Source organism: Nicotiana sylvestris, chromosome 5 (genome assembly GCF_000393655.2).
Source record: "Nicotiana sylvestris chromosome 5, ASM39365v2, whole genome shotgun sequence".
Lineage (NCBI taxonomy): Eukaryota > Viridiplantae > Streptophyta > Magnoliopsida > Solanales > Solanaceae > Nicotiana > Nicotiana sylvestris.
This window is the reverse complement of record NC_091061.1, coordinates 157186460-157209251: the sequence shown is the minus strand read 5'-3', so window position 1 is coordinate 157209251 and position 22792 is coordinate 157186460. Positions and strand designations below refer to the sequence as shown.

Genomic DNA, 22792 nt, shown 5'->3' with positions numbered 1-22792 from the left:
GCGGAAGTGATTTGTAATATGGGCACAAGATGCCATGTGATTAGGGTTCGTGATTTGGGACTCTTGATTGTGATTATGAGGTGTGGTACCTCGGGGACATTTTTGTATAAACCTTGTGTGAGAGCGATTGTTCTATTGAGTTGTTACATGTTTTCTCTTACTTGGTTTCACCAAACTTTAACTGTATTCTGCTTATTTTACGGTATTATTACCTGTTGTTCCTGGCTGCTAATTGTTGCTTCTAGTTTTCTATTGCAAGTATTATTTTGTTATTCTTACCATGCTTAGCTTTATATTGATATTGTGCTTGTTAGTTTCATATTCATACTTGTACAGGTTATTATCTCTAGTAGGTGTCTTGTCTTGACTGTTCCTCGTCACTACTTCACCAAGGTTAGTCTTGATACTTACTGGGTACCGCTGTGGTGTACTCATGCTACGCTTTCTGCACATTTTTGTGCAGATCCAGGTACTTTGGAGTGCTTTGATCATTGGATTGTGAGTTGCGGTGAAGATTTCAAGGTATACATGCCGTCGCGTTCGCATGCCTCAGAGTGACCTTCTAAAATTTTACTTTGTGCTGTTTATTTCTACTCCGGAACAGTTGTACCTAGGGATTTTCTAGCAAACTCAGTAGAGCTTATGACTTGTACAACTGGTTTTGGGATATTGTACATCTATTGATGGTTGTTGGCTTTGTATAGAAATTTCTGGTTCATGTTAAATGGTAAATTCGTATAAATCTGTTAAATAACTCTCTATGTGTTAGGCTTACCTAGTCCTAAGGACTAGGTGCCATCACGACTCATGAGGAGAGATTTTGGATCGTGACATTTCGCATCGTTCCAACAAATAAATCCCCAGATTTTATCATGCCTGGGACGCGCCCAACAATAGAGAAACAGAGAAATTGAGCCACTACTTTCTTTCTCCATAGTGAAATTATGGCAAGTGCCTTAGTAGCTGGCTATACATAGCCAATTTCTTATCTTCTGCTCCATTTAGTAACAATTTTATGATCTTGGCAGCTACCTTCGCATGACCTTGAGCCAAATATCCTTATTTAGGTTCCTACATTTTACAATCACAAAGTTAAGAACAAATACGACGCAATAAGAAATATTTAAAAGGTTGAGAAAAGATTGATTTACTTACTAGAATATCAGTGATATCACCAATACCAAAAATATTATTGTGACCCGTGAACCTCAAATTTGAATCAACCATTAGCCTACCATGACTATCCAAACTATCATTCAAAATTGTTTCTTTTAGCCATGTTGAACCAATTGGTTTTCCAATACAAATAAAATGGCAATTAACAACTATGATTTTTGCACCCGATGTTCGATAAACACCATCTGATGCAGAGTTCAAATCGACAGATTGACCTAAGATGACTTCAACTTTGTTTGAAGTAAGCCAATTAAGAGTCTTTCTTCTTGCACTTTCTCCGACAAATTCCAACAATCTTGATCCCTTGTGCACCTGAGTCACTTTCTTATCAGGAAAATCAACAGCAATTTCAGCAGCTAGCTCCACACCTATTGGCCCTCCTCTAACTATTAATATGGAGTTTGCAAATTTTATCTTTTCATATTCTATAAACCAAGAAAAAATAGAGTTAAGCAACAGTTAATTTGTATTACTAAATGTTTACAGGTAAATAATATGAGTATGTTGTTACCTGCTTGGTATTTACTGATCTTCTCAGTTTTCGTCCAACCAACATTTTGAGTATGGCCAGTGGCAACAAAAAGATAGTCATACGAATTCGAATACCTTGGTTGTGTGAGAAAAATAAAGTAAAGTTGATTTTTTGAAAAAACATAGATTTCTTTAGAATGTCCTAGTATAATACCTTTGATATTTATCTAGTAGGCACATCTGGATGTTCTAGAATATTATGGAAAGATAAGGTTATCTCATAGACATATCTAGATATTCTAGAGTGTTGTTAGAAGATAAGGTTATCTAGAATCTTTCTTGTACATTATCATATCTAGAATCATCTATAGACAAGTATAAATAAGGGATGTCTTGTTCATTTGTAATGAAGCCAAAATCAAGAAAGTCTTCTTTCCTAAACAAATTCTCCTATCTAAAATCTCTCTTCTCTTTTAAAGCTCCCTCTTCTTTAGTTGAATCCTCCAATCTTAGTTAACGATCTTGGGATAACAAAAGGTCTTCGAATAATACCCTTTTTATGCTATTCTTTATATGGTATCAGAGCCACAGTTGACTTCTAGATATATTTGCAAGGTCGGGATAGTGGTCGATTCAACTAGTCCACCTAAATAGATTTGAGTGGTCGTGCTAATGGACCGGGGATGGAATTATTGAACCGGTCCAACTACAAGGTATGAAAGACATGTATTGAGTCCTACCTTGTTGGTGAGGATTTGTAGGAAGTTGTCAATGTGAGTAACATAAGGCCTCCTGCTAATGCACCGGAAAATAGCAATGCGCGTAAGAAGTGGAAGCAGATTAATGTTAAGGAGGAGTTTATCCTGAAGAGGTCTATCTCTCCTAATTTATTTGATCATATTATAAAGTGTAAATCAGCTCATGAAATATGGAGGACCTCGATCGACTGTTCAACAAGAAGGATGAAGCCCGGCTACAAATTTTAGAGAATGAGTTAGCTAACACCACTCAAGGTAATTTCTCTATCACCGAGTATTTTGTGAAAGTGAAAATCTATTTTTTGAAATTTCTATATTGAATCCGGACGAGGCTACCTCTGAAGCACAAATAAGAAGAATTATTATTCATGGTTTAAAGGAAGAATATATTCCCTTTGTTACATCGAATCAAGGATGGGTTCAACAACCATCTTTGCAAGAATTTCAGAATGTGCTGTCGTCACAGGAACTACTAGCCAAACAGATGGCTGGTGTATCTATCAAAGGAGGAGAAGAAAATGCTCTTATCGTCGATAAGAGGAACTTTAAAAGAAAATCAAGAGGTGGCATACATTTTCGATCCTCAAGTGGTTCAAGATCGCCAGGAAAGAAGAGGAGTCTTATAGTAATTGTAAATAGCTTTTACAATGTTATTGTTGTGGCAAAGTCGGGCACATAAAAAATATTGTCGATCCAAGGAAAGCAACATGGCTCAAACCAAGAAAGCTGATGAAGAAGAAGAAAAAAGAAGAAGACTGGGGAATGTGCTTTGCAGCGGATACTCGAGCAATAAATGCCATGGCTTCCATAAATTTTGAAAGAGAATGGATCGTGGATTCAGGATGTGGGCACCATCTCATTGGAGATCAATCCAAATTCTCCACCTTTCGCGAATACAACGGACATGGTTTCATTGTTACAGCAGATAATACAGTCCATACTGTGGAGAAGGAAGGCATTGTTGTGATCAACGAGAGGCAAAAAGACACTATCACCCTTAACAGTGTCTTTCATATTCCAGGAATAAAGAAAAATCTATTTTTAGTTGCAAATGCTATAGATGCTGGAAACTATTTGCTATTTGGCCCACGTGATGTGAAGTTCCTCCGAAAAATCAAGGTGCTCAAGGCAGATATCATTCACTCAGGTAAGATAGTTAATGACTTGTATGTCTTATCTGACTCTAATTTATATATTGAGAAGATGAGTAGCAATGATAACACACATCTTTGGCATACTAGACTTGGACATCTTATCATGGATAAATTAAAAGCCATGGTAAAATTGAATCTAGTAAAAGGATTGCCTAATTTAAATTTTTTTGGTGGAGGAGAGGTTTGTGAAGGATGTCAATATGGAAAGGCACATCATCTTCCATTTGAAAGATCCTTGTCAAGGTGCAATACCCCACTAGAACTTATTCACAGTGACTTGATGGGGCCAACGAGAACTCCTTCATTCTCAGGCTATTCTTATATGCTAATTTTCATTGATGATTTTACTAGATTCACTTGGGTTTATTTTGTGAAGTACAAGTCAGAAGTTTTCAATAAGTTTGTGGAGTTCAAAGAAACAGTTGAAGGCGAACTCGATTCCAGAATAAGGTGGTTGTGAACTGATAATGGCGGTGAGTTCATGTCAGATGAGTTTCTTTCCTTTTGTTGCCAGCATGACATTAAAAGAGAACTCACATGTGCTGACGTGCCATAATAAAGTGGAGTGGCTGAAAGGAAGATCCGACACTTAATTGAGACATGTAAGAGTTGTCTTCATGCCAAGAATTTACCTAGAGCCTTATGGGATGAAGGTATGAAATGTGCAGCGTATGTTATTAACAGGATGCCGCTTTCTCCAAATAGTATGAAGTCTCCCTATGAATTAATGTTTGGAGAAAGCCTAGCATTAAATACCTCAGAATTTTTGGCTCTATTAGTTATGTTCACATTTCAGATTTTCAACGGAGCAAGTTGAATGCCAAGGCAAGGAATACATCTTTGTCGGATATGATGCTAGAAAAAAGGATGGAAGTGCATGGATCCTAAAACTCATCTTTTTGTTGTTTCAAGGGATGTCATATTCGATGAAATCTCTTTGTATTATGGAGTTGCGCAATAAGGACATGTTATTATCACGACCCAAACCAATGGTCCCATACGGGCACCTGGTGTCTTACTCAATAGAGTACCAACGTAACATATCTTTCTTATCATACTATCATTGGGAACTAGGTCAAAATGGCCAGAACTCGTAATGTATAAGAATAAATCGGAAAGCACTGTATGAATGAACCATCTTTCTTAAAACATGAATACATATAGGCCGTCAAGGCATCTACCATACTGTACAAAATGAACCTCTATCTGAAAAGCCTCTAAGAGTATTTGACATCAAATGAGACAGGGTACCGGCCTACCCATAAGTCTGTAGCAAAATTCTGACACAATGACTTATAGACTCGGTTGCATTCCGAATGAGGTGGAGTCTTACCGATCTTTCGCTGAATGCTCGTCTACTATGAGGGCTCGTCAAACTGATTTTCTATACCTACAATCATGAATGCAACGTCCCCAACAAAAGGACATCAGTACGAATAATGTACCAAGTATGTAAAGCACATAAATAACTATATAAAAGACATGGAAGAAACATGGAGTAAATGACTCAACCTGTAAATTTGAATAACTCTGTAAATCATGGAATACTTATAGTGTAATACATACGCGTATGAATATCATGTCATGCATAGGTACATGTGTTCATAACATCATCAAGCCTATGAGGGCGTCCCATCATATCATCTCGGCCACAATAGGTAAAATCATCAACGTATACCAGCTGATCAGGTGGTGGTGCGTATATAATGTAGTAACCTTTTCCCATATTCCATATACATATAATATACATCTATACGCGTATATAATGTCATCTGGTCACGAGTCAATGTACATGTATAAATGAATGCAATGCATGAGAAGTACGTCAATAAAATCTCTCAGAACGTCATAAAACCATTATGCCTTTGATTAATATCATGCAATAGACTTTATCAACTCACGAATTTTCTGAGATCCATGAATAGAAGATATAATAATAAGTCAATGGGAATTCAAGAACATAGGCACTTGTAACGACCCGACCTGTCATTTTGAGCATTTATACTTCGCTCGCCAGTTCTCGGGCATGACTAGCCCCGTAAGATGTATTATGACTTATGTAAATAGTTAGTTTTGGTTTTCAGGTTAATCAGAATAGATATGGAAGAATGATTCTCAGTTTGAAGCTTTAAATTTGAAAGGTTTGACCAAGTTTTGACTTTTTAGTATTCGATCTCAGATTTGGAATTTTATGATTTGGTTAGCTATGTTAGGTGATTTTGGACTTAGGAGCGTGATCGGAATGTGTTTTGGAAGTCCGGAGTAGATTTAGGCTTGAATTGGCAAAATTGGAATTTTGACGTTTTTCGGTTGGTAGCGAAGATTTTGATATAGGGGTAAGAATGGAATTTCGGAAGTTGGAGTAGGTCCGTTGTGTCATTTGTAACGTGTGTGAAAAATTTCAGGTTATTCAGACGAGGTTTGATAGACCTTTTGATAGAAAGCGGAATTTGGAAGTTTTGGAATTTCTTAGGCTTGAATCCGATGATGATTTGATATTTTGATGTTGTTTTGAGTGTTCCGAAGGTTGGAACAGGTTTTAATGATGTTATGGAATATGTTAGCATGTTTGGTTGAGGTCCCGAGGGCCACGGGTGAGTTTCGGGTGGTTAAACGGATCAAATCTTGTTTTGAGAAGTTGCAGATTTTCTGTTGTTGGTGTTGCAGAGTTTTGGCCTTCGTGTTCGCGAGAGGGCTCTCGCGTTCGCGAAGGGATGATTAGTGAGGCTGGAAATTTGGCCTTCGCGTTCGCTATGCTAGTCCCATGTTCATGAAGGGAGAGGCTCAGTGTGCATCGCGAACGCGATGTGGGTCCTGCGTTCTTGTAAAGTAATAGGAACAGCTGGGGTCCTAGTCATTTGTGCTTCGCGTTCGCGCTGGGTGTGTCACGATTGCGATAGTTTGAGAAACTTCGCGTTCGCGTTCGTGTTCGCATTTAGGAGGTCGCAATCGCGAAGAAGGAATAAGTGGTCAATGGATTTTTGTGCTTCGCGAACACGAGGCTTTGACCGCATTCGCGAAGAAGGATAGGTCACCTGGGCAGAATATTTAAGTACCCATGTTCGTGGTTTTGGTCTATCTTCCACCATTTTGGAGCGATTTTGGAGCTTTTTGAGAAGGATGGAAGAGGGAATCAAAGGGAAACACTTGGAGGTAAAATTTTTGGACTCAATACTCGATCCTATTGTGATTTCTACCTAATTAGACATGAAATTTGTGGAATCTAAAGCCTAAAATTGGGGAGTTAGAGCTTGAAATTGGAGACTTTGATTTGAGGATTTGAGGGGTCGTTTGTGGTCGAATTTTGATGTATTTGATATGTATGAACTCGTGAGAGTGTAAGGATTCTAATTTTATAATTTTTATCAGAATCCGAGACGTGGACCCGGGGGTCGAGTTTGGCCAATTTCGAGATTTTTGATGTAAATTGGTTATTTTTGAGAGGGCTTTGTTCCCTTAGCATATTTCGATGGTATCAATCTATTTTTGGTTAGATTTGGAGCATTCAGAGGCCGAGTCGAGAGGCAAAGGCATCACGGGCTAGAGTTTGGACCGGATTGAGGTAAGTAATGATTGTAAATGCTTTCTTGAGGGTATGAAACCCCGGATTTCATATCGTTGTGCTACTTTAAGGTGACACACATGCTAGATGACGAGCATGGGGTCGTGCACCGTTGGGGATTGTGACTTAGTCCGTCCCGTATGACTGTTAAGTCGCGTATTTGATTGAAAACTGTTTGATATCATTGTGTTTTGGAAAGTATTATCATGTTTTGTGCTGAATGCCATATTTGAGCCTCGTGCCAACTGTTTTAGATCCTTAGGGGATTTTTACTACTATTCCTCACTATTTTGACTTCATATTTGTACTCAGTCATGTTGTATTCTACTGTTTTCATAACTCAACCATATTTACTCTATTTTGATATTTTAAATGATATTTTGGGCTGAGCATCATGTTTTACTGTTGCCCGAGTGGCTTGAGAGATTTCTAATTGAGTGAGGCTGAGGGCTTGTGTTGAGAGGATATTATGGGATCGGGCAACGCACCGCAGCAAGTTGTACTGATTCATGATTTTGAGGCCGAGGTCCTGATTTGTTATGCCACGAGGTGGCTTGTTATGAGGCCGAGGGTCAGTTTGATTATGCCACGAGATGGCTTGTTATAGCACTTGGGCTGTAGGGGCCCCTCCAGGGTCTGAACACCCCTAGTGAGCGCGGGTACCCAGTGTGAGATGTGATATTGTCCGAGGGTCTGTTGTTGTTTCATGTTATTTCCCTAGGGGCCGATATGAGTGATTGTGAGGTAGTCCGATGGGCTGTTTACCTTTTTATCCTTTTTCTCACTCTTTTCACCACTCGTTTGAAACTATTGAAAGATGTTTTGAAAATGTTTTACTGAACTGAGATGTTTTCATGTGTTTTACTGCTTTATTGCATTGTTCTGGACTTGTACTATTTTACTATAGCGTTATGCTGTGGTTTATGTGTTTTCTTACTGCTCAGCTGCCTTTTTATTATTTACGAGTTGGCATACTTACATTACTCCCTGCACCCTGTGTGCAGATCCAGGAGTCTCGAGTCACGATAGCGAGTGCTGATTTGTCTTCCAGCAGGCTTTCAGAGTGGACTAGGTAGCTGCTTGGCGTTCGCAGCCCAGTGCTTCTCCTTCCTATCTTTATTCAGCTTTGTATTAGCTTTGTTTAGACTATGTTGTCTTTTCATATTCCTATACGAGTTTTAGATGTTCATGACTAGTGACACCCCAATGTCGGGTTGTGTTTTGTTTCTATACTGTTCTATTCTACCTTACATTTTGGGATTTTAGCTTATTAATAACTTTAAATGACTTATTATAATTGTTTGGTTGGTTTTGGGGTTTGTGTCGGCTGGCCTAGTTAGGTGCCATCATGATAGGGTCGTGACAGTACCTCTAATACTTCTATGATAGAGTCATTTATGAAAGTTGTGCATTTGCTCATTTCGTTTGTATCGTATGGATCATGCCAAAAAGAAAGAAGGGATAGCCTTAACATACCTGAGTCGATTCTCTTGACAATCCCTCTGACACACATCAATTGCGACAGAACACATAACGACGGATCGAAGTAGAGAAAATCCATATGATATTCTTGAGAAAGATTGCACTGTACTCCTTTAGAATCACAAAATCCCGTTGCTATTACGCACTATAATTTCGTATGAAATTTTTGATTAAGATCATTACTTTGCTGAATTCTTATCCACCTCTATTAATTCTAATCTATCTCTCTTTGTCAATTTAGAGGTCTTATGCCTTAGTGGGTGTGGGCCCCACTACGGTGATGTTTTAGCCTTTAAATGTGACACCTTATCAAGTGAGTTTAAGAGTCATTAATTTGGCAAGGTTTGCTGCCACGTTTGGGGGGATTAGACTTATCAAAATGTCATAATTATTTAGCTAATCTTCCCCCAAATATCATTAATTACCCAATTACCCACATAATCAAGAATTATCTTAAATTACTTAAAATATTATTCACTTTTAACACACTTTATCTCCCCTATTATCATGGTCATGTGGTACCTTGTATAACATAAGTCCATAAATACGGGGTATTATGGCTTAGACCGTATTTTGTCCCAAAATGTCAAACTTTGACGAAATTCATTTTCTTCGATTTGCTTACCCTCTCACCTTCACGAATTTACTCATCACTTGTTTGAAATAGCATAATGCTTATAATCTCTAAATAATCTCATTCCCGAACTTACGTCGATTAACTTACGACGAAACTTCAATATACAAAAATGCGGGATATAACATCTCATTTTTTGAGCTTCCATCAATTTACTTATGGCGTACTTTCACGTATGAAAATATGGGGTGTAACATCATTCCCCCATTTGGAACATTCATCCTCGAATGTTGACTGATGCACTTATCGTTTTCATAACTTTTGTCTTCTGAATACTTTAGTACTCTCATTGCCATCTAGGCAAATGTTATGTGGATAATTCCAAAGATCAGAGCATTGCCCCCTTTAGGCCTCTTTCTCACACCACAACTTGTGGTCAGAATCCTTCCAATCTCGTAACTGTTGCTACCTTCTATCATGCAACCTATGCGACTTTTTCCTGTAAGTGCACCTATGCGATTCTTCTCTCCTTTTTCCTCCAACTTTTAGCCAATCTCTAGGACTTACTTTGCAAACATATATAGAGCTTGACAGGATGTCCCTCTGGGCATCTATAGGTATACTGAAGTTCTTCGCTCGGTACTTTGTCGAACCTACAAATGTTGCTATATCTTATTTCATAGACCGAATTATCTATCTGTATGACTTTACTGCATCTAGATAGGTCATACTATACCATAACTCTTACTTCGATTTATCATTTCTGAGGTCTGCTACCAAACTCCAAGTTACTCTCATTGCTTATCCTATATGTATAAATCTAAGTCCTTAATGCTTCTCCATTACTGTTTATCTTAAGAATGATGGCCTACTCTCATCTCATACTTTATAACTTTTATCCATCCATTGTTGATTAACCGTAATGTTGATTTTCAATCTACTACTGATAACTTGAAACCTCTTACGTAATACATTGTCACTAGGGCTTATGTCCCATCGGGGGATATCTGAAGTGACTTGCCTAATCCACCTAGGGGCGATACTATACTTCAATAACTGTATTTTATAGCATCCCAATGTGATTCACCTTACATGGGTATTTTAATCCTGTATAATTCATGAATCCCTTCTTTTTTTTCTTTAAATCATTACTCAATTGAAGGCCCAAATGTCATCCTTTATCTATCACAATTACACCCTTATTCTACTATCAGGGCATCATTCCATCTATTATAAATGCTACTTATGATGAGTAACTCCTTTGAGTTCATTCAGGCTATACCGAGCTTTCTATAACTTAGAGAAACCATCAGTTCTTTTGTTTGGACTTATTCATTTTCGTCACCTTCTCACTCGCCCTTTCTTATCCTTACTCTTGTCTTCTTAAAACCTTGTTGCTTTACCATACTTTAGCTTGCGACCTACATATATCTATTTATACTACTCGCAACCTTCCTTCAACTTGCTTGCACCATATATTTCCTTGTATTATTCTGGAACATCAAGCGAGACATCACATTGTCTCTAACTCTTCTCTACTGTCTTAACTAGACTTCTTAATACCTAGAAAGCATAGGCTAGAAGGTATGCCACTGACGACGTCGCTATTATTCCTGGATACTGAATCCCAATGCTTACTTTATCTGAAGTAAAGATTATTCACAACCTTCTGTACCTGAGTATCTCGTACGTTGTTCACCTTTACCTTACTTACCTTAAAATCTTGCATCACATCTTTTATCTTTTTCGTGACCTCACTTAGACATAGGTATAATTTACTTCCACAACTTGAAGCTCTATTATAATACTTGTACCTCTGGTGCATACACAATCTGGTGGGAGCTTTATATTGACTTCTTATGAGGCTGGCACTTCTTCTAACTGGCTTTATCATAGAGCCATTATAGAATATGGCTATTGTACTATCTCTCTTGTACCTATGATATCTAAGAGTAATCCTGCAATGTTCTTAATCACGAGGTCTATAATTTTATGGGTCCAATAATCAGATTCCTGATTTACTTCGTTGATGTAACTCTTTAGTTTCCTCCTCCTTTTGATCAGCCTTTATGTAGGCTTAATCTATCTCCCGTTCTGCGGCTCATGATATTAGTTATTTCTTTTAGCCTTTCATAGGCGCTATGGAATATCCATGATACAATCTTTTAACAATTCAATTATTTGTCTATGACCTGGACTCAATCATTTCTTTTAACTTATATCGAAGTCTTCTACGGCTACATGAATGTCAATATATATGTTGCATGGATAGTACTGCGAAATATTAAGTGTGTACATAACGTAACTAACTCTGGATCATTGATTGAATAATTCCTTTTGTTCTATCTCAGCTTTCTTCAAACGTAAGCAATTACTTTTCCTGGACTTTCTACCTCCTTGTTGCATGCATACTTAGCTTATCTTAGTTTCCATGCATGCCAGAATTTTCGTGTAACTCATATGGTCTCGAATATTACTTTTGACTTTACTTCCTGTTCATTAGCCAAGGCAGGTGCCACTTTCTTATGGAGTGCATATAAAGTTGTAATGAGACTGTTTTTACATGACCATTTCTTCTTCAAGTTACTATGCTTAGGTACAAGTCTTCTTCCTTATTTCCTCAGCTAGTCTTTCATAGTAGTACTTAGGGAAGACCCTCTGACTCTTGTAAAACTGCGATCTTATTACATCGTATACTCGACGAAATTTTTGATGTTCTTTCTCACCAATAATTATCCTTAGTTACTTACCTCCACGCTCATGTGCTCGTACAGTTGCTTCTAAACTGAGGTTATGACTATCTTCCAAGTGAGACTCTCTTTTGTTTCCGTAAAATTCATACGGTACCTTTAACTACCCTAACTCTTATCTGAATATTTCTTAAGGATTAAGATATCATAACTGCGAGGCTGGATTCAGCATATTGGGTTTTACTATGTTTATCTTGCATGATCTATTGATTTGTCTGTATCCTCATGTCTAGAAATAACTAGGCCCTTCCTGAATCAACTACCAACTACTCGTTAGCTCATTCTCATATCAATATTCCGCGTAATCTTTGTTGTATCATTTCCTTTATCTTAACTTACGTCCCGCAGTGACTCCTTACCTCCTCTCCTTGACGTCGTGTTTGCATAATATTCTAGAATCGTTGCATATCTGTAGGCTTTGAATAAGTTCAATCTCGTCCCTTTTATCACATTTTTCCTTTACCATTCCATAATTACTAGAACCACTTAATTTTGACTTAATTCCATATCATTCCATATTCCCCCCTTTAGGGAAGTACTAAGATTTAGTGCTACGATGATCTATGTATAGATATTTTACCTCTTCATCTTTGGCATCTTTTCACATTATCGATGACCCTTACTCGTCTCGCGGTAATCCTTCTGTACCAAGGATAACAAAATTCCTTACTCATGTTGCGACCAAAACACTCACGCAAGTGTACGCGATCGACAAGTAATATAGTAGTAAGTAGAGTATCATTCCCATGAGGAATTGTGATCAACTTATCGACTGATGTAGACTCAAACAATTATCAATTCAAGCTAAATTATCACAAAATATATAAAGAACCAATTTACAACTTACTTAATAATTGCACAATAATTTAACACAAAATTACTACACCAATTTCACAATATGTTTATAACAATTTGGATAAATATATTCCCGGGTCATGGACTTGCTAGAAATTATGCTACTATTTTAGCTTAAAATGGATTTATTGAATTATCCGGGTTATTGATTATAAGGTTAATAATATTCATAAGAATCTTTCGAGTTCTTATGCATCTATTCAAGTTAAACTAATACCTATATGTCTATGGTATTAATATTAGCAAGAATGCATTTACAACTCCTATTTTTCAACCAAGCAAGGCAATTAAGTATAGTTCTATCTTAATTGCGAATCTTTCACCCGATGCCCAGGATCCGGATCTTGCTCTATTTGATTCTATATGCAACCAAGAATTTCCTTTGTCAAGTTTAATTCAAGATTCGTAAATAATATTTCACTGTTAGCTACGCAGTAAAATAATTAGAAGCAGAATCAAATAAACAACCCATAACGATAAATTCAATATCTTCAATCTAAGCTTCAAATAACATAATTATCTAACATCCATGACCCAAGAATACTAGAGTTTTTAGCTACTCATAATCATACAAAAATCAACAATAAAAGTTTTAAACATAATATTAACAAGCAAATAGAAGAAAGTTTAGAAGAACTCTTTGAATCCTTGCTCCAAAATGATGTTCTTCTTCTCCTTTCCTAGCTCCAAGATGAAGCTCCTCCTTCTTCTATGGCTTTTTCTCCCTCAAAATCTCTGATCTCTCTCTCAATAATGGAGCTTTACTTTATGTAAGTTGAGTGGATCCTCCCAGATTTCCCATTTTGCCCCCAAATAATTTATTTCCCGGACTGGACTAGCGCGGGAGCGCATGACCCGCACATGACCCGCGCTAGTGGGGTTTCTTTCTATCCAAAACAATTGAACTAGCGCGGGAGCGCATGACCAGCGCATGACCCGCGCTAGTGGGGTTTTCTCTTGTTAAGATGTTGCTGCTCAACTTTTCGTCATTTGACTCCATTTTTCACTTGATTACCATCATAAATCCTCATTTGTTTATTGAACTCCTGTGAGACATTAAAGTCATGATTAGAGCCAATTTTTGCATTATTTGAACATTTACAATAGTAAACCATCCTTAAGTTGAGCTAAAACATAGGCTATATTAAACAATTTAGCCTATTATCAACACCCCACACTTAGCTTATTGCTAGTCCTCGAGCAATCCACTATATTCTTTTTAGAGAATTCTTCACTCAACCATTTCCCCTCACGCATTACACCTAGAACATTGTACATATATTACGCCTAGCAGTGAACAAATCCTAGCCTCAAAGTCAACTCTCAAGTGCCATGCAATATTTACACTTCCTCAAAGTACTCTACACAGAAATCAAGACTTGCTTCTCCGTCACGATTCATATGCCCTCACAATTACATCAACAAAAACTGAGTTCAATCCCCCACATTCAATTCATATATTCACATATATCAAGGAAATCACTCACTCTCACAAACGAGGTCACATGCATGCAATTGGTACCATAAGCTTGCCCTTAATGTACATCTCTACTAATGTAGGCTAGCTCAATCCAAAATCAATTAGGACTTTTTATGGTTGTAATGTGGGCTAAGGGACGTGTAGGATGTATTTAGGAATAGTGACTCAACCCCTAAGCCCTTTAACACATCACACGAGCAATTTTTAGCATGAATTCTTCAACCCACTTCTCCTTTATACACAATATCATCCCACAATTACGCCCTTCTTCTTTAAGCACTCTATTAATTCATTCCTACTAGCTAGAGCAAAACACAATGTAATTATCTCTTTTTTTCTTGTCACTCAATTTCTGCTAGTGGTGTATTCGTTTACAACATAAGTGCACCTTTCATCCTTTTATTGGTTCCACTCAAAAGCCACCCCACACTTATTTCCTTCTTACTTCTTTTAGCGCTCTTCTCACAATTAAAGTGATTTAAGAGGTAAAAGGATCAAAACAATGTCAATTAAGAACAAAAGGGTATGGGCTTGTAATGCGGGTGCCAAACAAAAAAGTCTGAAGGCTCAAAAGGGTTAACTAAGGACAAATTTTATTTTTAATAAGCAATTAAGCTCAAAAAGGTCAAAGAAAGCCTAACATCATTTTTCAAACCGAGCATCACCTCAAATTTCGCTTCGACTCACATACCGGGCAAGTTCTAGACACAAGTACAACACATGGACTACACAAATACTCACCACACATGGCATATGACTCATTCCAAATCAGCTCAATAAGACACTCCATTACGAGCATTCAATTCAGTACAAACATACAAATTAAGGCACTTTCAGTGAGATTCAACAATTTAGACTAAGCGCGTTACACTCTAGGGTCTAATGTGTTCAGGTGTGTCAATGCTATGAGTTCTCTTCTATAGCTTGCATCCCTTATTTTAGTCTACAAATAAATAAAAAATATAAAAATAGAAATTTAAAACTACCTATGCCTGGTTCAAGATAAACCCTTGGAAAAGAACCGCGGCTTAAAGAAAAACCAAGGGAGAATTGTTATACTACCTAAAAATACAAAAAAATAAAAACAAAAATATTTTTGTTGTTTTCTATGGGCTCAGTCCCTCAAAAACTCCTATCTAAAAGAATCCGTCATCGGGCCGCGCCAATATAACTACTAAAAAATAATCTACTGAAAATGTTTAAGAACAGACAACAATTACTCCAACAATACTAAATCACCAAAACATTTAAAAACAAAAGTAAAATAGTCACGCAATCCCAAAACATTATATATTGTACCACACCACCAAAACATTCCCACAATCCAAAACAATTGAAACAACCTAAAAATCCATAATAATTACTACCATCCAAAACATTTAAGAACAGGAATCCTCCACCCCACACTTAAAGCGAGACATGTCCCCATGTCTTTCATTATAAACAAGAGGTGAAGCAAAGATACTTCCCCGAGGAGTCACTCCTGGTCGGAGACAGAACCTGAATCCACATTGCATGCCCGACCAATTGCACGAAGCCAACCCAAGATTCGGCTTTCCGTTTTTTTCTGTTGAACTTGCATTTCATCAACACGTCTCCCCAGAACTGTCACTGATGTTTTAATTTCAGTGATTTCCTGCTCCATGCGGTCTATCCTTTGTCCCCGACCAGCCCTAGATGATCCTGCTGCATCAAAAGCTTGTGGTTGTGCATGTGGTGCATCTTCTCCCATCTCCACATCATCAGCTCCTTCTTGTTGGCCCTCTCCTTCCTCATCGTCACTGTCATCAAAATTAGCAACTACCAATTCCGCTGGATGTACAACTTCCTTACCTGTGGTGACCATTTTAGCCGTGAAAGGATTGACTTTAGCTAGTCATCCATCTGTATCAAGATTGTTTGGTACATTGGCTCGAAGGCACAGTAGGGTGACAAGAGATGGGTAATACAACCCGTAGCGTTGAATTCTAACCCTCTGGAACATTTTTTTATGTATCAACAATGGCACATCAAACCATGCCCTATTCATGAAACACCATATTAAGCAAGCTCGAGGGATGTTTACTTCAGTCAAATTCTTGGAAGGCAAGAGACGGCTGTTGATGAAGTACAACCAACATTTGGCCTCGAATTTCAGGGCATTAGCGTGGAACTTGTTCCCATATTTATACCATTGGATATCTGCATCTGGGCGACAAATTATGTCGGTGAACATGGACCATGGTATTAGCTTACTGTTATATGCCTGTAACATATCCATGTAATCTTCCTCCACTGGGGGTAGCCTGTACACATCCCGAATTGTTTCTATAGATGCATTGACTTGTCGCTTTTGGACTGTAACATTGTAGTTATCATGTTCCGGAAGGTTGGCATAATATTCCCTCACTAGCATTACATTCGCCGTGATTGGATCCTTGAAGAATATGTCAAGCCCACGCCTCCTCAACTCGTTTGCTAGGTTTGGATAATTAATAGCCAAAGCATTTGCATCCATTGCTTGTTCAGGCACTATTGTTTTCTCCTCATTTTTGTTAAATCTGTCCTGTGCCTTGGTTGACACAAACTTTTGACTGTCGAATGGCCTAGTATCAACTGATTTTCTAGGCCGTCCACCAACATTTGCTGTAGCTGGGCGTTCGGATGAGGAACTTGATGCTGGGCGTTTACGAGGGGCCATGATACCTGCAAGTAGTTTAGAGTTAGCCCTATTCAATTGGGTGACCAAACCGAGCTACTTAGACTTCACCACATAGTTGGTCACATCACTTCCTCCAAAGAGGCATTTTTTCAAACACATTGTGAGCATGTTGAGTTTCAAGCTTTTTCCAACCCTATATCACAATGTATTCACCATCAACCAACCCAATTACTACTTTACACCAACATATTCCTAATTTTTTACTTCCTCAACCCAACCAAACATCAAACATATGTTTAAATCTTCTATAAATGCTACATTCTAATGTTAAATAAGAAAAATTTAAGAAACTATCCTAAAAATATACTATCTTGACAACCACATAATAAAACTAAACAAGGAAAAAATTGAAGACATTATACTAAATATATGCAAAGAAATTGAAAATCAAACAAAAAATAGAAAATTAAAACTATGTTCACCAAAAAAAAATGAAATTAATCTGAAAAATAAAAAAATTAACTAATAAGAAGAAGATGAAGAAGACATACCTTAGAGGAGATGGGGTATGGGGTGAATGAAGAGGTGGGGAGATTTGATGAAGAAGAAGAAGAAGAAGAAGAAAAAGATTAGGGTTTTGTTGGGAGAGTTTGGAAGATGAAGAATGGGGGTGTTATTAAGTTAAAAAAGTAAAAAAAAAAAACTTAAAACGGAATTACCTGTGACTAGCGCGGGTCGTGCGCTGGTTATGCGCTCCCGCACTAGTCACTTTGTCCCTAGGCAGACTAAAACTTGATTAGCGCGGGCTATGCGCACCCGCGCTAATCACTGAAGGTCTGGGCAAACGGAAACCTGATTAGCGCGGGTTAAGCGCACCCGCGCTAATCACTGAACGTTTCTCTTTTTTTTTTATTATTATTTTTTTATCCTCTCAAGAAGGCCAAGTTATAAATTCTCATTTACAAACTATATTTACAATACATTTGTGGGTTTTCTCCCACACATCGCCTGATTTAATGTCGCGGCAAGACGCCATATTGCATTATATGTCAATTAAATCTACTGAGGTTTTGTGACGTTGAATGTCACCACCCCAATAGTGTTTAATTCGTTGCCCATTTACCAAGAACGTGCCTGTTGAATTAATGTTTCGCAATTCAACTGTTCCATGAGGAGTTACACTTACTACAACAAAAGGGCCTGCCCAACGGGACTTAAGCTTTCCAGGAAAAAGCTTTAGCCTTGAGTTGAACAAGAGAACTTCTTGACCCGGCTCAAACTCACGATGTTGGATGTGTTTGTCGTGCCACTTCTTGGTCTTTTCTTTATATAACTTGGCATTTTCATAAGCATGCAACCGAAACTCATCAAGTTCATTGAGTTGTAGCAGTCTTTTTTCTCCAGCTAAGTCCATATTCATATTTAGCTTTTTGATTGCCCAATAAGCTTTATGTTCTATCTCAACAGGCAAATGACATGCTTTTCCATAAACCAACCTGTATGGAGAAGTACCTATTGGAGTCTTGTATGCAGTTCGGTAAGCCCACAATGCATCTTCTAACTTACCGGACCAATCTTTCCTATTTGCGCTCACAGTTTTCTCCAAAATCTGTTTTACCTCCCTGTTTGACACTTCAACTTGACCACTCGTTTGAGGGTGATATGCAGTAGCAACTTTGTGTCTTATACCATATTTTGCTAGAACATTTTTCAACAATTTATTGCAAAAGTGTGTTCCTCCATCACTTATCAACACCCTTGGAGTACCAAAGCATGTGAAAATGTGTTTATTCACAAATCTTACCACTACCTTCGCATCATTAGTAGGAAGAGCAATGGCCTCAACCCACTTAGACACATAATCCACTGCAACCAAAATATATCTGTGCCCATTAGAACACGAAAATGGTCCCATGAAATCTATTCCCCAGACATCAAAGAGTTCTACTGCCAAAATATTTTGTAAAGGCATCTCGTGCTTCTTCGTGATCGTTCCGGTTCTTTGGCACCTGTCACAATTTTTAACAAAAGCATGTGCATCTTTAAATAATTTTGGCCAGTAAAAACCTGATTGCAAAACCTTTTGTGCAGTTCTGTCTCCACCATGATGACCTCCATAAAGAGAAGAATGATAGTCATGCAATATTGCATTCATCTCCTCCTCAAGGACACACCTTCTTACCAATTGATCTGCGCATTGCTTGTATAGAAAAGGCTCGTCCCACATGTAGAATCTCACATCATGTAAGAACCTTCTTCTATGGTCAGCTGTGAATTCTGGTGGAGTCACCCCACTTGCAATGAAATTCACATAATCAGCATACCACGGGGTTTCATCCGAAGTGATGGCTAGCAAATGTTCGTCAGGGAATGTTTCTTTGATTGATTCTCCTTCAGTGACATGGCCTCTATTTTCCAGCCTGGATAAATGATCTGCAACCTGATTCTCTGTTCCCTTTCGATCTCGAATCTCCAAATCAAATTCCTGCAAAAGAAGAACCCATCGAATTAACCTTGGCTTGGCATCTTTCTTTGCAAATAAATACCTTATAGCTGAGTGATCTGTGTAAACTATGACTTTTGTCCCCACTAGATAGGATCTAAACTTATCAAATGCCCATACTACTGCGAGCAACTCTTTTTCAGTAACAGTGTAATTCATTTGAGATGGATTAAGAGTTCTACTCACATAGTGAATGGAACAAAATATTTTCTCTTTCCGCTGCCCCAAAACAGCTCCAATGGCTATATCACTTGCATCACACATCAATTCAAATGGATGTTTTCAATCTGGAGAAATGATAATCGGTGCAGTAACTAATCTTCGTTTCAGCTCATCAAATGCTTTCAGACAAGCATCATCAAACTTGAAAGATGTATCTTTCTTAAGAAGCCTGCACAAAGGAGATGAGATTCTTGAAAAATCCTTGATGAAACGACGGTAAAAACCTGCATGGCCTAAGAAACTGCGAATGCCTCTAACTGATGTTGGTGGAGGTGATTTTTCAATTACTTCCACCTTTGCTTTATCCACCTGCAATCCATTCTTGGACACTTTATTCCCTAAGACTATGCCTTCTCGTACCATGAAATGACATTTTTCCCAATTTAGCACCAAATTTGTTTCTTCACACCTAGCAAGGACCTTATCAAGATTCATTAAACATTCATCAAAAGAACATCCAAATACAAAAAAATCATCCATAAATACTTCCACAAATCTTTCAACCATATTAGTGAAAATAACCATCATACACCTTTGAAAAGTCGCAGGTGCATTGCAAAGACCAAATGACATTCTTTTAAATGCATATGTCCCATACGGACATGTAAATGTGGTCTTTTCTTGGTCTTCTGGGACTATAACAATTTGATTATATCCCGAGTAGCCATCCAAAAACAGTAGTATTCCTGCCCGACTAATCTATCAAGCATTTGGTCAATAAAGGGAAGGGGAAAATGGTCTTTTCGGGTGGCATTATTCAATTTTCTATAATCTATGCAAATCCTCCACCTAGTAACAGTTCTAATGGGAATAAAATCATTATTTTCATTTGTCACTACGGTCATTCCTCCTTTCTTTGGAACACATTGGACTGGACTTACCCATTTGCTATCAGATATTGGAAATACAATACCTGCATCAAGCCATTTAATCACTTCTTTTCTTACCACCTCTTTCATGTTCAGATTTAGGCGGCGTTGTTGTTCTATGCTTGGCTTGTGCCCTTCCTCCATGAGAATTTTATGCATGCAAAAAGCTGGACTAATACCTCTTATGTCAGACATTGTCCACCCAATTACTCTTTTATGCTCACGTAGTACTCTTAACAATTTCTCCTCCTGCAATTCAGACAAGTCAGCAGAAATAATAACAGGTAACATTTCAGAACTACCCAAATAAACATAATGAAGGTGAAAAAGTAAAGGCTTTAATTCCAATTTGGGAGCTTCTTCAACTGAGGGCTTCAGAGGAGGACCATTTGGCCTATTCAAAGGTTCAAAGAGATTTAAACCTTTTATATATTCACATGTTGCATTCAAAGTATGTTTCATCTCCTCAACCTCATCATTAATCTCCAAACTTTAAAACAACATAATTGCTTTTTCTAAAGAATCCTGCAAATATACACTTGGCGTAATAAGTTGTTCATCAAGCTCCATGACAGATATCAAAGACAATTCTTCATACTGCCGAGGAAGTTGAATTGCTTTTATACATTAAAAACAGCTTCCTCGTTGTCAACTCTCATGATCATTTTTCCTTATCTTACTTTAATTATAGCATCACCTGTAGCCAAGAGAGGTCTTCCCAATATAATAGGAACTTTTTCATCGGCCTGAAAAACCAAGATAATGAAATCAGCCGGGAAAATAAATTTCCCAATTTTCAGTAGCACATCTTCTATCACCCCTTCCGGGTAAGCTATGGACATGTCTGCTAGTTGCAACATCACTGTGGTGGGTTTTGGAGCTCCCAAACCCAATTGTTTGTACAAAGACAATGACATCAAATTTATGCTTGCTCCCAAATCACAAAGTGCATGGCCTACATCAACATTGCCTATTCTCACAGGGATAGTAAAGCTGCCAGGGTCCTTAAGCTTTTGAGGAAGCTTATTTTAGACCCTTGAAGTGCACTCTTCAGTAAGTGCAACTGTTTCAAATTCAGTTAGTTTCCTCTTGTTAGCCACAATGTCTTTTATGTATTTGGCATATTTTGTAATATCACGAATCGCATCTACCAACGGAATATTCAATTGAATCTGACTCAACATAGAAAGAATTTTGTTGAACATGCGATCGTCATTCTTTTTCTACAATCTTTGTGGAAAAGGTGGTGGTGGCCTTGGAACATTCACAGGTGCTGAAATTGTATCATCTTTCCTTACTTCCTATGTTGCTTTGGGAATCAATGCACCCTCAGGTACATGCTTGTCTTTTCTCTTCTTTGGAACTTCTTCTAATTCCCTTCCAGTTTTAAGTGTAATTGCACTAACTTGCGGATTTTTCTCTGTCTCACTTGGAAGAGCACCTGCAGGCCTAGTATTTTGATTTGCAGCTAGTTGTCCCAATTGTCTTTCAAGATTTCTAAAGTCCGTTCTGAGTTGTTGATTGTCTTGCAACAATTTTTTCAACAAATCATTTGTACCATTCCCTAGCATCCCCCAATAATGAAAAGGGAAATAAGGTCAGCCTGACATAATCCTTGGAAACATTTGGATAATTGTAAGTATCCGTTATTTCCAAAAAATTTTGAATGTGCCTTTGTGGGTCTTCATGAGATAGACCAACATATTGCCCAGTGGACTGTATCAGCTGCACCATGTACTGTTTAAGCTCAAAGTGACCGGTGATTTCAGGCTTCACAATGGCCTGAGTCATATTAGCAAGGTTTAGCCTTGCTGCTTCTATCACCGCACGTTCTTGATTACCTGCCATCACTGTTGGCTGTGGTTGAACTTGAATGTCCAACTCTCTTTCTGTTCTGTTTCTAGCTTCCCACTCCTTCCTTGTTCTATGAATTGTTCGTTCAATTTCAGCATCAAAAGGGAAGAGGTTGTTTGTGCTTCTACTCCTCCGCATTCAAGAGAAGAGCCTGCGCAACACAAACAAAGTAGATGGAAAATTTAGGTTTTTATTAATAGCTAATAAAATCTGAAAATAGTCAAGTAGCTAATTTCAATTCCCCGGCAACGGCGCCAAAAATTTGTTGCGACCAAAACACTCACGCAAGTATACGCGATCGACAAGTAATATAGTAGTAAGTAGAGTATCGTTACCACGAGGAATTGTGATCAACTTATCGACTGATGTAGACTCAAACAATTATCAATTCAAGTTAAATTATCACAAAATATATAAAGAACCAATTTACAACTTACTTAA

The 22792-nt window shown here is 37.9% G+C and overlaps 1 pseudogene; it reads right to left on the bottom strand.

Annotated features, from left to right (window-relative positions):
- Positions 1-805: 805 nt before the first annotated feature.
- Positions 806-22792, bottom strand: part of LOC104234843 (uncharacterized) — a 46143-nt pseudogene continuing 24156 nt past the window's right edge.